This window comes from Cervus elaphus, chromosome 1 (genome assembly GCF_910594005.1).
Source record: "Cervus elaphus chromosome 1, mCerEla1.1, whole genome shotgun sequence".
Taxonomy (NCBI): domain Eukaryota; kingdom Metazoa; phylum Chordata; class Mammalia; order Artiodactyla; family Cervidae; genus Cervus; species Cervus elaphus.
In genome coordinates this window covers 60,504,535-60,518,291 of record NC_057815.1, presented here as the reverse complement: position 1 = coordinate 60,518,291, position 13,757 = coordinate 60,504,535, and the positions used below count along the sequence as shown (strand labels likewise).

Here is a 13,757-nt window from a genome sequence, read left to right as displayed (position 1 = left end):
GAAGGACTGATGCTGAAGCTGAAACTCCAATACTTTGGCCACCTCATGCGAAGAGTTGACTCATTGGAAAAGGCCCTGATGCTGGGAGGAATTGGGGGCAGGAGGCGAAGGGGATGACAGAGGATGAGATGGCTGGATGGCATCACCGACTTGATGGGCATGAGTTTGGGTAAACTCTGGGAGTTGGTGATGGACAGGGAGGCCTGGCCTGCTGCGATTCATGGGGTTGCAAAGAGTCAGACATGGCTGAGCAATTGAACTCAACTGAATTGAACTGAACTGAAAGAAAGAGAAAGCCTATAATTCTATACCTGGCAAAACTATCATTCAAAAATAAAAGAGACATTAAGACAGTCCCAGATTAACAAATGCTGAGGGAATTCATCACAAGTAGATGTTCCGATTTGTTCAGTTGCTGAGTTGTGTCAGACTCTATGTGACCCTGTGGACTGTGGCATGTCAGGCTTCCATGTCCTTCACTATTTCGTGGAGTTTGTTCAAATTTATGTTCATTGAGTTGGTGATGTCAGATGTGTCCTATAAGAAATGCTAAAAAGAGTCCCTCAGGTGGGAATGAAAGGACACTAGACAGTAAACTTGAAGCCACGTGAAGAAATAGCACAGGTAAAGGAATATATAAGCCAGTATTAGTGTATTTTTCGTTTCTGACTCCTTTTTCTTTCCCAGTTTGATCACAAAGACAAATCATAAAATGATAATGATAAGCCTATGTTAAATGGGCACACAAAGTAGAAAGATGTAATTTGTGACACAGTAACATAAAGGGGGGAGGGATGGAGAAATGTAGGATCAGAATTGTTACATACCTAGGGAAGTTAATATGATATTAATTCAAAATAGATTATTACATGTTTGTGAGGTTAATTGTAAGCTCCAGCACAACCAATGCTAAAATAACTTTTAAATATACAGAAAAATAAATTAGAAAGGGATCAAAATCATACACTACAAAAATACCAAACACAAAAGAAGGCAGTTAATGGTGACATTGAGGAACAAACAAGATATGAAACATACAAAAGACAAAGCAAAATTGCGGAAATAAATGTTTCATTATCAGTAATTATAAATGGATTAAACTTTTCTATTAGAAGTTAAATATTCTCCAAATAGATTAAAAAGCAAAATTCTATTATATGCTGTCTAGAAAAGACTCATTTCATATCCAAGACAAATAGCTAAAAGTAAAAGAATGGAAAAGGACATTCTAGGCAAATAGTTACTAAAAGAGAACTGAGATATCAGTGCCAAGATCAGATAAAATAGACTCAGTCAAAATTGTTACAAGAGGAAAGGAGGAACACTAAATATTGATTAAAATGTGAACCCGTCAGGAAGATATAAAGGTAGGAACCTAACAACAGAACTCTAACACATGGGAAGCAAAAATTGAGAAGTGAAAGCAGAAATAGACAGTTCTAAAATAATAGTTGGAGATTTCAGTATATGTGCTGCCGAAGCAAGCACTAGTTGGAGATTTCTATGCTGTACTTTCCAAATGGACAAACAGTTAGAAGATCAGTAGCAAATGGGGGAGTTGAACAATATTCTAAACCAGCTATATCTGACAGACATAAACATACACTCTCTCCAACATCAGCTTAGTAGTGTTTCTGCTGAACAGATTTTCTCAAGTACTTTGTGGATCTTCTGTAAATGTCAATGGGATTCACTGCTCTAGGCAGAAGCCACGTTTATAGATCTTTTCCAGACAAACCCTTCTAAGCCTTGTCCTCCTGCTGAAATAATAGGAAACAGTACCCTTAAGCTTCCTAGAGGACTTCTAGTTTGGTTGATATCTGTAAGGCAAACCCAAATCCTCTTTTTTGGGGAGGATGTGATTAAAATGATTTTTATTTATTTATTATTATTTTTAATTGGAGGATAATTGCTTTACAGTATTGTGTTGGTTTCTGCCATACATCAACATGAATCAGCCAAGTAACAATATATCTCCTTCCTCTTGAAACTCCCTCCAACCTACCATCCCACCCCTCTAGGTTGTCACAGAGCACTGGGTTGAGCTCCCTGCATCATATAGAAAATTCCCACTGTCTATCTATTTTACATATGGTAATGTGCATTTCCATGCTACTCTCTGAATTCATCTCAACCTCTCCTTCCCCTACTGTGTCCACAAATCTGTTCTCTGTGGCTGTGTTTCTATTCAGTTCAGTACAGTTGCTCAGACGTGTCCGACTCTGCAGCCCCATGGACTGCAACACACCAGGCTTCCCTGTCCATCACCAACTCCCGGAGCTTACTCAAACGCATGTCCATTGAGTCAGTGATGCCAACCAACCATCTCATCCTTTGTCATCCCCTTCTCCTCCCGCCTTCAATCTTTCCCAGCATCAGAGTCTTTTCCAATGGATCAGTTTGCATCAGGTGGCCAAAGTATTGGAGTTTCAGCTTCAACATCAGTCCTTCTAATGAATATTCAGGACTGATTTCCTTTAGGATGGACTGGTTGAATCTCCTTTCAGCCCAAGGGACTCTCAAGAGTCTTCCCTAACACCACAGTTCAAAAATCAATTCTTCAGTGCTCAGCTTTCTTGATAATCCAACTCTCACCTACATACATGACTACTGGAAGAACCATAGCTCTGACAAGATGGAACTTTGTTGGCAAAGTAATGTCTCTGCTTTTCGATATGCTGTCTAGGTTGGTCATAACTTTTCTTCCAAGGAATAAGTGTCTTTTTTTCATGGCTGCAGTCACCATCTGCACTAATTTTGGAACCCCCCAAAATAAAAGTCTGTCAGTGTTTCCACTGTTTCCCCATATATTTGCCATGAAGTGATAGGACCAGATGCCATGATGTTAGCTTTCTGAACGTTGAGTTTTAAGCCAACTTTTTCACTCTCCTCAACTTTTCCACTTTCATCAAGATGCTCTTTCATTCTTCTTTGCTTTCTGCCATAAGGGTGGTGTCATATGCACATCTGAGGTTATGATATTTCTCTCAGCAATCTTGATTCCAGCTTGTGCTTCATTCAGCCTGGCATTTCACATGATGTACTCTGCATATAATTAAAATAAGCAGGGTGACAATATACAGCCTTGATGTTCTCCTTTGCCAATTTTGAACCAGTCCACTGTCTATGTCCAGTTCTAACTGTTGCTTCTTGACCTGCATACAGGTTTTTCAGGAGGCAGGTCTGATGGTCTGGTATTCCCATCTCTTTCAGAATTTTCCAGTTTGTTGTCATCCACAAAGTCAAAGGCTTTGGCATAGTCAATAAAGTAGAAGTAGATGTTTTTCTGGAACTCTCTTGCTGTTATGATGATCCAGTGGATGTTGGCAATTTGATCTATGGTCCCTCTGCCTTTTCTAAAACCAGCTTGAACATCTGTAAGTTCATGGTTCATGTACTGTTGAAGCCTAGCTTGGAGGATTTTGAGCATTACTTTGCTAGCATGTGAGATGAGTGCAATTGTGTGGTAGTTTGAGCATTCTTTGGCGCTAACTTTCTTTGGGATTGGAATGAAAACTGACCTTTTCCAGTCCTGCGGCCACTGCTGAGTTTTCCAAATTTGCTGGCATATTGAGTGCAGCACTTTCATAGCATCATCTTTTAGGATTGTTTCCATTGCTCCCCTGTACATAGGTTCATCAATACTGTCTTTCTAGATTCCATATATATGTGTTAATATACCATATTTGTTTTTATCTTTCTGACGTACTTTACTCTGTATAATAGGCTCTAAGGTCATCCACCTCATTAGAACTGGCTCAAATGCATTCCTTTTTACGGCTGAGTAATATTATGTTGTATATATATATACCACAGCTTCTCTATCCATTCATCTGTCAATAGACATCTAGTTTGATTCTATGTCCTAGCCATTATAAATAGTAGTGCAGTGAGCACTGGGGTTGGGTTTCTCTTTCAATTCCAGTTTTCTTAGCGTATATATAGCCCACTAGTAGGATGGTTGGGTCATATGGTAGTTTTATTTCTAGTTTTCTAAGGAACCTTTATCCTTAAAATGATAGGAAGTCCTATTTTTGTGCCTGATTCTTTCACCTTTTAATCTTTCTGAAGTTTTAGGGAAAAGTTGTACAATCATACTAAACAGAGATTAAGACTGTGAATCTCTTAATTCTTACAGATGGTGAGAAATTTCAAAATCGTATGGTCTTGATTTCTTTTTGTTTAATAGTTCTTTCCTCAATTTATCATTCTCCTCTCACATATTATCATAAATAGAAAAAAGAATTCAAGAGTCACTTTTAACACTTTACTTGGAAATCTCCCTACGTAGAAAACCAGCTTTGAAGTATTTTCTTGAACATAACTCCAGGATATAATTTTGCTAAGTTTTTTTTTTATCACTTTGTAACAAGAATCTTCCTCCTTCTGTTTCTAATAACATGTTCCTCAATTTCTTCTGACTCTCACTATGGCATACTTAAAGATTAGATTTCTACCAACAGTCTGTTGAAAACATATAGGCTTTCTCTCAAAGATCTTCTAGTCCCTGCTCAATTGACTGATTTCAGAGCTATTTCCAAGTTTTTAGGTACCACTTCTAGGCATCAAAATCTGTATTATTTTTATATTGTTTTATAGTGGATTACCACAAATTTAGGATCTCAAAACACAGATATAGCCCAGTTTCTGTCAGGAGTCTGGCATGACTTAGCTGGGTGCTGTACTCTAGGTTTTGTAAGGCAGCACTCCAGGTGTTGACTGAGCTGTATTTTCATCTAGAGTTTCAACTAGAAAAGCTGCTCTTAGCTTATACATATTGACAGAATTAATTTACTTGTGATTTTAGGACTGTTCACAGTTCCTGGCCACCTTATCTTTTTCATAGGTCTTCCTTCACCATGATAGCTTACTTCTGTAAGTCAGCAGGAGGGAAAATTATCTCTAAAGAAGGGCTGAGTCTCTCTTTAAGGCCATTTGCTTGATTAAGTTGAGCCTATCCAGGATAATCTTCCTTTTGGTTAAAGCAAAACCAATTGGTTTGGGTCCTTAATTTTATCTGAAAATTTCTTCATCTATGCTACATTCTATTGTTTAGCAGCAAAAGGAGATCATTAGGTAGGCCTGGAATCATGGAGCTACCCTCACCTGTGTGCCAAATTGTAAAGTATGTGAATTGTTCAGTCCAGTGTTTGACATAGACTAAGAGCTCAATAAATGTTAACACCTCCTATCTTTTATTATTCTAAAGTCTCTGTTGGAACCACAGTGTCAGTACCCAGAGGGATGTGGGACTCAATGAGGTAAATCCCACTGAAGGGGAAGAGGATGTGAAGAAGATTGCCACCACCTAGTCAAGGGAGAATCAGATTCTCTTACTTATAAGAGCATGCTTCACAGCTTAGGAAAATGTGGAGAGAGGAACTGTTAGTGGAGACTTGAAGACCTAAACCAGAGAACTTGGAAGGAATACATATGCAGATTAGGTTTCAGGGAAGTTTTCAGTGCATCAGCGTAGAGTATAGAAAGGAGTTAAGAGAGAAGAATAGCACGGGGAGTATATGCCATCCAAACAAGTAAGATTGCTGTTCTATGGAGATGCATATAACCTTCAAGATATCCTTTTAGTTGACCAAAGGGACTTGGAGTTTAGGTGGTTTAGGATTATAACTGAGCTGTTCTGTACATGGAATTCATTTGGTGCTTATTCCAGGTGGTAGAGGCAAATTTTAAGAGATGATATTCAGTTAAGATTGGCCTATGAACTAAAGTAACCTGAAAAGTGGCAAGTGTATCAGGGAAAAACATCATGAAAAGAGACAAAGGATGTTTGAATGGGATGAATAAAGCCCAAGGACTAGAGGACTCTATGGGACCAAGAATGGAAATGTAGGAAAAAGAGAAGTTCCCCAAGGTAGAAGCAGGTTCCCATCTCCAGAAGACCATGAAGACTGAAAGTAGAATGTCAGATCCACCACTCCAGGGAGAATAAATATAGGGTTTAATGATAATATGTCAAGTCCAATAAAGATAGGGAAGCTTACATACATTTGAAAATGAAAGGAAAGATCAAGACTTAAGGGTCGGGAGGAGGAGCTAAGATGGCAGAGGAATAGGACGGGGAGACCACTTTCTTCCCCACAAATTCATCGAAAGGTCATTTGAACGCTGAGCAAACTCCACAAAACAACTTCTGATCGCTAGCAGAGGAAATCAGGCACCCAGAAAAGCAGCCCATTGTCTTCAAAAAGAGGTAGGACCAAATATAAAAGAGAAAAGAGAGACAATAGATTTAGGGATGGAGATCAGTCCTGGGAAGGAAGTCTTAATAGAGGAAGTTCCCAAACACCAGGAAACCCTCTCTCTGGCAGGTCTGGGGGAAGCCTTCGAATCTTGGAGGGCAACCTAACTGGGAGGAAAAATAAAAAACCCACAGATTATATGTCTAAAAGCAACTCCCAGCAGAAAAGTACCCCAGACGCTCGCATCGGCCACCAGCAAGCGGGGGCTGAATGGAGAGGAGCGGGCGGCATAGCTTAGGGTAAGGACTGGGCCTGAATGCCCTGAGGGCAATCGGAGGGAACTAATTGTGGGATAGCAAGAGATAATTAATCTGGGAAAAGCCCTAAATTAAGGCACTGCCCACCCATTTCCAGAACAAAGGACTGAGCAAATACCAGAGAAGAGCTAGCCAGCTGCAGACTGGCCCATCCCCCACTGGAGTCAGGAGGAAGGGAGGAGGGGAAAGGGGCAAACTCAGCCCCAAAGCCCGGATCCCCTGCCAAACTGCAAACAGGCTTCCAGTCTCTAACCAAAGACTTCCTGGTATTCTGGATGGTTGACATCTGCCGGGAGGGTCGCAGCCAGAGATCAGCTCCCCAGAAGAGACACAAGCTGCACCAGATCAGCGTGCCCGGAAACTGAGTCTGGGACCACGGAGGGAATAAGGCGCACTGCACCTGGGGAGAGTGCTCTTGTCAAGCTCCTGGTTGCCTGGGCTGCATGGATGGGAAGGCACAAAACTCAGGCCCAACCGAGTCTGCGCCTTTGTGGATTACCCGAAAACCTGAACCTGAGCGGCTTGGGCCTGGGAAGTGCACGCAACTCAGGGCCCGCTCCCTGTAGAGCAGCGTGGAGCCTGAGCAGTGTAGACGGGGAAAGCACACACGCAGTGAGCAGGGGCAAACCCAGTGTGGCCGGAACACTGTGAGCACTCCCCACACACGCCAGTGATATTTGTTTGCAGTGCCCCTCCCTCCCCATAGCACGACCAAACAAGCGAACCTAAACAAGAGACCACCTCTGCCCACTTGTGTCAGGGCAGAAATTAGACACTGAAGAGACTGGCAAACAGAAGCCAAATAAAGAGGGAACGGCTTCAGACAGGACAGGTGCAACAGATTAAAATCCCTTTTAATTTAACAGATTAACACCGACGACACTGGAAAGGGCCTATAGATATTGAGAAATGTAAGCTGGAACAAGGAGTTATCTGAAACTGAACCGAACCCACACTGCCCGCAAGAGCTCCAGAGAAATTCCTAGATATATTTTTACTATTATTATTTTTCTTTTTAATTAAAATAAAAACTTTTTTTTTCTGTCTTTCTTTCTTTCTTTCTTTTTTTTGAAATTCCTCTACTACTCCTTAATTTTCATTTTTATAACCCACTATAACCTGGCCAAAAAAAAGCGGGGGGGGGGGCCCAATTTTTAAAGTGAACTTCATATATATTTCTTAAATTTTTTGTTTTTGTTCTTTTAATGTTGTGTTTTTAAGAGTCTAACCTCTACTCTAGATTTTTAATCTTTGCTTTTCAGTATTTGATATCAACTTTGGACATTTAAGAACCCAACCTTCATTACCCATTTTTACTCAGGAGTGTGATTACTGGTTTGATTACTCTATTCCTCTTTCGCTCTCCTTTTTTTCTCCCAGATCACCTCTATTTCCTCATCCCCCTTCTCTTCTCAATCCAATTCTGTGAATCTCTGTGGGTGTTCTGGGCTGCGGAGAACACTTAGGGAACAGAGTACTGCCTAGATCTGTGTCTCTTCTCTTAAATCCCCCTTTTTCTCCTCCTGCTTACCTCTATCTCCTTCCTCTCTCTCCTCTTCTTCATGTAACTCTGTGAACCTCTCTGGGTGTCCCTCACTGTGGAGAATCCTTTCACTATTAACCTAGAAGTTTTATTTTCAGTGCTGTATGGATGGAGAAATCTTGAGGCTATTGGAAGAATAAGACTGAAATCCAGAGGCAAGAGGCTTAAACCCAAAACCTGAGAACACCAGAGAACTCCTGACTATAGGGAACATTAACTAATAAGAGCTCATCCAAAAGCCTCCATACCTACACTGAAACCAACCACCACCCAAGAGCCAATAAGTTCCAGAGCAAGACATACCACACAAATTCTCCAGCAACATGGGAACATAGCCTTGAACGTCAACATACAGGCTGCCCAAAATCATACCTAACACATAGACCCATCTCAAAACTCATTACTGGGCACTCCATTGCACTCCAGAGAGAAGAAATCCAGCTCCATCCACCAAAACACCGACACAAGCTTCCCTAACCAGCAAACCTTGAGAAGCCAATCCTCCAACCCCACCTACTGGGAGAAACCTCCACAATAAAGAGGAACCACAGACTACCAGAATACAGAAAGTCCACCCGAAACACACAAATCTAAATAAGATGAAAAGGCAGAGAAATACCCAGCAGGTAAAGGAATATGAAAAATGCCCACCAAGCCTAACAAAAGAGGAGGAGATCGGGAATCTACCTGAAAAAGAATTTAGAATAATGATAATAAAAATGATCCAAAACCTTGAAAACAAAATAGAGTTACAGATAAATAGCCTGGTGACAAAGATTGAAAAGATGCAAGAAACGTTTTAGAAGAAATAAAAAACAGTTAATTAAAAATGAGTAATGCAATAAATGAGATCAAAAACACTCTAGAGGGAACCAATGGTAGAATAACAGAGGCAGAAGATAGGATAAGTGAGGTAGAACATAAAATGGTGGAAATAAATGAAGCAGAGAGGAAAAAAGAATCAAAAGAAATGAGGACAACCTCAGGGACATCTGGACAACGTCAAATGCCCCAACATTCGAATCACAGGAGTCCCAGAAGAAGAAGACAAAAAGAAAGGCCATGAGAAAATACTCGAGGAGATAATAGCTGAAAACTTCCCTAAAATGGGGAAGGAAATAATCACACAAGTCCAAGAAACCCAGAGAGTCCCAAACAGGATAACCCCAAGGTGAAACACCCCAAGACACATATTAATCAAATTAACAAAGATCAAACACAAAGAACAAATATTAAAAGCAGCAAGGGAGAAACAACATATAACACACAAGGGGATTCCCATAAGGATAACAGCTGATCTATCAATAGAAACCCTCCAGGCCAGAAGGGAATGGCAGGACGTACTGAAAGTAATGAAAGAGAATAACCTACAACCCAGATTACTGTCCCCAGCAAGGATCTCATTCAGATATGAAGGAGAATTCAAAAGCTTTACAGACAAGCAAAAGCTGAGAGAATTCAGCACCACCAAACCATATCTTCAATAAATGCTAAGGGATCTTCTCTAGACAGGAAACAGAAAGGTTGTATGAACGCGAACCAAAAACAACAAAGCAAATGGCAACGGGACCATTCTTATTAATAATTACCTTAAATGTAAATGGGTTGAATGCCCCAGCCAAAAGACAAAGACTGGCTGAATGGATACAAAAGCAAGACCCCATATATGCTGTCTACAAGAGACCCACCTCAAAACAAGGGACACATACAGACTGAAAGTGAAGGGCTGGTAAAAATATTCCACGCCAACGGAGACCAAAAGAAAGCAGGACTCGCAATACTCATATCAGATAAAATAGACTTTCAAATAAAGGCTGTGAAAAGAGACAAAGAAGGACACTACATAATGATCAAAGGATCAATCCAAGAAGACATAGCAATTATAAATATATATGCACCCAACATAGGAGCACCACAATATGTAAGGCAAGTGCTAACAGGAATGAAAGGGGAAATTGACAATAACACAATAATAGTGGGAGACCTTAATACCCCACTCACACCTATGGATAGATCAACTAAACAGAAAATTAACAAGGAAACACAAACTTTAAATGACACAATGGACCAGATAGACCTAATTGGCATCTATAGGACATTCCACCCCAAAACAATCAATTTCACCTTTCTCTCAAGTGCACACGAAACCTTCTCCAGAATAGATCACATCCTGGGCCATAAATCTAGCCTTGGGAAATTCAAAAAAATTTGAAATCATTCCAGTCATCTCTTCTGACCACAGTGCAGTAAGATTAGATATCAATTACAGGAAAAAAAACTATTAAAAATTCCAACATATGCAAGCTAAATAACACGCTTCTGAATAACCAACAAATAATAGAAGAAATCAAAGAAGAAATCAAAATATGCATAGAAATGAATGAAAATGAAAACACAACAACCTAAAACCTATGGGACACTGTAAAAGCAGTGCTAAGGGGAAGGTTCATAGCACTACAGGCTTACCTCAAGAAATAAGAAAAAAGTCAAATAACATAACTCTACACCTAAAGCAAGTAGAGAAGGAAGAAATGAAGAACCCCAGGGTTAGTAGAAGGAAAGAAATCTTAAAAATTAGGGCAGAAATAAATGCAAAAGAAACCATAAGAAAAAGAGACCATAAGAAAAATCAACAAAGCTAAAAGCTGATTTTTTGAAATGGTAAATAAAATTGACAAACCATTAGCCAGACTCATTAAGAAACAAAGGGAGAAGAACCAAATCAACAAAAATTAGAAATGAAAATGGAGAGATAACACTGAAATACAAAGGATCATAAGAGACTACTACCAGCAGCTATATGCTAATAAAATGAATAACTTGGAAGAAATGGACAAATTCTTAGAAAAGTATAACTTCCCAAAACTGAACCAGGAAGAAATAGAAGATCTTAACAGACCCATCACAAGCAAGGAAATCGAAACTGTAATCAGAAATCTTCCAGCAAACAAAATCCCAGGACCAGATGGCTTCACAGCTGAATTCTACCAAAAATTTAGAGAAGAGCTAACACCTATCTTATTCAAACTGTTCCAGAAAATTGCAGAAGGCAAACTCCCAAACTCATTCTATGAGGCCACCATCACCGTCATACCAAAACCAGACAAAGATGTCACAAAAAAAAAAGAAAACTACAGGCCAATATTACTGATGAACATAGATGCAAAAATCTTTAACAAAATTCGAGCAAACAGAATCCAACAACATATTAAAAAGATCATACATCATGACCAAGTGGGCTTTATCCCAGGAATGCAAGGATTCTTTAATATTCACAAATAAATCAATGTAATACACCACATTAACAAATTGAAAGATAAAAATAATATGCTTATCTCAATAGATGCAGAAAAAGCCTATGACAAAATTCAACATCCATTTGTGATAAAGACTCTCCAGAAAGCAGGACTAGAAGGAACGTACCTCAACATAATAAAAGCTACATATGACAAACCCACAGCAAACATTATCCTCAATGGTGAAAAATTGAAAGCATTTCCCTTAAAGTCAGGAACAAGACAAGGGTGCCCACTCTCACCACTACTATTCAACATAATTTTGGTGTGTTGGCCACAGCAATCAGAGCAGAAAAAGAAATAAAAGGAATCCAGGTAGGAAAAGAAGAAGTAAAACTCTCACTGTTTGCAGACGACACGATCCTCTACATAGAAAACCCTAAAGACTCTACCAGAAAATTACTAGAGCTAATCAATGAATATAGTAAAGTTGCAGGATATAAAATTAACACACAGAAATCCCTTGCATTCCTATACACTAACAATGAGAAAACAGAGAAATTAAGGAAACAATACCACTCACCATTGCAACAAAAAGAGTAAAACACTTAGGAGCATATCTACCTAAACAAACGATAGACCTATATATAGAAAACCATAAAACACTGATGAAAGAAATCAAAGAGGACACAAATAGATGGAGAAATATACCGTGTTCATGGATTAGCAGAGTCAATATTGTGAAAATGACTATACTACCCAAAGCAATCTACAGATTCAATGCAATCCCTATCAAGCTACCAACGGTATTTTTCACAGAACTAGAACAAATAATTTCACAATTTGTATGGAAATACAAAAAAACCTCAAATAGCCAAAGCAATCTTGAGAAAGAAGAATGGAACTGGAGGAATCAACCTGCCTGACTTCAGACTCTAGTATACTACAAAGCCACAGTCATCAAGACAGTATGGTACTGGCACTAAGACAGAAATATAGATCAATGGAACAAAATAGAAAGTCCAGAGATAAATCCACGTACCTGTGGACACCTTATCTTTGACAAAGGAGGCAAGGGTATACAATGGAAAAAAGACAACCTCTTTAACAAGTGGTGCTGGGAAAACTGGTCAACCACTTGGAAAAGAATGAAACTAGAACACTTTCTAACACCATACACAAAAATAAACTCAAAATGGATTAAAGATCTAAATGTAAGACCAGAAACTATAAAACTCCTAGAGAAGAACATAGGCAAAACACTCTCCGACATAAACCACAGCAGGATCCTCTATGACCCACCTCCCAGAATATTGGAAATAAAAGCAAAAATAAACAAATGGGACCTAATGAAATTTAAAAGCTTTTGCACAACAAAGGAAACTATAAGCAAGGTGAAAAGACAGCCTTCAGAGTGGGAGAAAATAGTAGCAAACGAAGCAACAGACAAAGGATTAATCTCAAAAATATACAAGCAACTCCTGCAGCTCAATTCCAGAAAAATAAATGACCCAGTCAAAAACTAGGCCAAAGAACTAAACAGACATTTCTCCAAAGAAGACATACAGATGGCTAACAAACACATGAAAAGATGCTCAACATCACTCATTATCAGAGAAATGCAAAGCAAAGCCACAGTGAGGTACCATTACATGTCAGTCAGAATGGCTGCTATCCAAGAGTCTACAAGCAATAAATGCTGGAGAGGGTGTGGAGAAAAGGGAACCCTCTTACACTGTTGGTGGGAATGCAAACTAGTACAGCCGCTATGGAAAACAGTGTGGAGATTGCTTAAAAAACTGGAAATAGAACTGCCATATGACCCAGCAATCCCACTCCTGGGCATACACACCGAGGAAACCAGATCTGAGAGACACATGCACCCAAATGTTCATCGCAGCACTGTTTATAATAGCCAAGACATGGAAGCAACCTAGATGTTCATCAGCAGACAAATGGATAAAGAAGCTGTGGTACCTATACACAATGGAATATTACTCAGCCATTAAAAAGAATTCATTTGAACCAGTTCTAATGAGATGGATGAAACTGGAGCCCATATACAGAGTGAAGTAAGCCAGAAAGATAAACACCAATAGAGTATACTAACGCATATATATTGAATTTTAAAAGATGGTAACAATAACCTTATATGCAAAACAGAAAAAGAGACACAGATGAACAGAACAGACTTTTGGACTCTGTGGGAGAAAGCGAGGGTGGGATGTTCTGAGAGAATAGCAGTGAAACAAGTATACTATCTATGGTGAAACAGATCACCAGCCCAGGTTGGATACATGAGACAAGTGCTCAAGGCTGGTGCACTGGGAAGACCCAGAGGGATGGGATGGGGAGGGAGGCGGGAGGGGGGATTGGGTGGGGAACACATGTAAATCCATTGCTGATTCCTGTCAATGTATGGCAAAAACCACTACAATATTGTAAAGTAATTAGCCTCCAA

The 13,757-nt window shown here is 39.5% G+C and overlaps 2 protein-coding genes and 1 pseudogene across 3 annotated transcripts in view; 1 reads left to right on the top strand and 2 right to left on the bottom strand.

Annotated features, from left to right (window-relative positions):
• Nucleotides 1-13,757, bottom strand: part of LOC122694965 (interferon-induced very large GTPase 1-like) — a 1,416,129-nt gene that overhangs the window by 665,588 nt on the left and 736,784 nt on the right. The window lies entirely within an intron of this gene.
• The window catches only part of LOC122695260 (zinc finger protein 215-like), a 462,760-nt gene that overhangs the window by 72,943 nt on the left and 376,060 nt on the right, over nt 1-13,757 (top strand). The window lies entirely within an intron of this gene.
• LOC122694949 overlaps nt 1-13,757 on the bottom strand; it is a 51,419-nt pseudogene that overhangs the window by 25,146 nt on the left and 12,516 nt on the right. The window lies entirely within an intron of this gene.